Source organism: Austrofundulus limnaeus, unplaced genomic scaffold, assembly GCF_001266775.1.
Source record: "Austrofundulus limnaeus strain Quisiro unplaced genomic scaffold, Austrofundulus_limnaeus-1.0 Scaffold741, whole genome shotgun sequence".
NCBI lineage: Eukaryota > Metazoa > Chordata > Actinopteri > Cyprinodontiformes > Rivulidae > Austrofundulus > Austrofundulus limnaeus.
In genome coordinates, this window is record NW_013953143.1 from 59,563 (window position 1) to 61,308 (window position 1,746).

Genomic DNA, 1,746 nt, shown 5'->3' on the forward strand with positions numbered 1-1,746 from the left:
CCGACATTAAACAGCCCCACAGAGGAGGGAGGGGCGGGGCGGCTGTCGCCGAGCAGCGCAATTGTCCTGCATCTGACAAAGTGCACAAGCTTCAAACTTCAGCGTTGGCTGCGATTTTGACGCTGAAATCGCGTTCGGTGTGAACGCACCATTAGTGTTATGTCCTGACACAAACCACATTTTGCTCTGAAAAATGAAAAGAAGTTCCTAAATGCTTTAAAGAGAATATAATCATTACCAAAAAAATGTTAAGGTGTTTCTGGGCACAGGCAAAGCAGGATGAGGACCCTTAGGGAGCCCAGGGTATGGATAGTCAGGGAACCCATTTTAATTACAGTCACATATAGCATATCTACTAGCTTGGAGTCACTGAATGTTAGGCTAATTGGTAACTGTAAATTGTCTGCAGGTACGAGTGAGAGTGAATGGTTGTTTGTCTATATGTGTCCCTGTGATGGACTTAGATCTGTCCAGGGTATACCCCACCCCTCACACTGACTGCTGGACATGGGTACCAGTGACCCATGTGACCCAGTAAAGAAAAAAGCAGGTAAAGCTAATGGATAGATGGGACTATATATACACTGTTGTATGTGTTTTTACTTATATATGTCCACATTTAGTGTAACTCATTTTTAGGCAGCATAGTTTCTCTATAGTTTAAGGTAAATCAGTTTAAGCAGCCAGTTTTTCCCAAATTTAAGAAAGTTAATTTTAGGCAGCACATCTTTTCTAGCTTTTACAACAACTAAATTTGTTTTACAAATTACAAAACTACATTATAAGCGGTGCAATTTTTCTGCCAGTAATTCATTTAAAAAAATCAGGTGTTCTACAATTTAGTATTTATTAATTTATTTTATTAACATTTATAGTATTTTGTTTTCAGAAGCCCCGTTTCTATCACTTGTATTAAATCATTTAAGCTGCTCAGATTTTCTAAAAATTATATAATTCATTTTAGTCAGTGCAGATTTTCCTGCATTTATAATAACTCCCATGTCTGGTCTGCAGTTTTCCTCATTTTCTCAAATAGAAACTGCCAGATTTGATTTGATTCCCAATTAATGTCATGTAAAAGACTACCAAAGAGCTGAAATGTTTAAAACTTTCCGTATAAGAATAAACCTGGTGACCCTCCAGAGTTTCCATAGGAATCAAACTCTTTAAATATAACTAAACATTCATCTGAACACAGACAAATCCTTCCTTTGTTTTATAAAAGGTTCAGATGCAGTAGGTTTTTTAAAGAATTTCTTGTTTGATATTATGTGCATTATGTATATTATGCTGTAAGCTCAACAACTTTAAACTTTAGGTCTAAATTTAAAATAATGCTGCCCTCTGGAGGTTCAGTTCAGCTCAGACATTCATTGTTCCTCAGGGGGGGGAATTTGATTTAAAGCAACAGTTAAACTGACACAAAAACACAAGATATCATAAAGACGTTGACCAAGTTCAACCACAGATTTTCAAACTATTTACAAATTCTTTGAAATTTCAGTAACAAAAATAAAAGAAATAAATAAAGCTACAATGAGATGTCAGAGAGGATTTAGCCAATTGATTAAGTACATATTTTTGCACTGTCATGTTTTAAAATAAATTAATAACTATGTTAATTTCATTCAACAATCATGTAAAACAGCAGATTTATACCAGAAAAATATATAATTTATAAGTAACAATGATCTAAACCAGACCTGAAGTCAGCCTGTAACGTAGACTTTAGCTAGTTGAAAAATG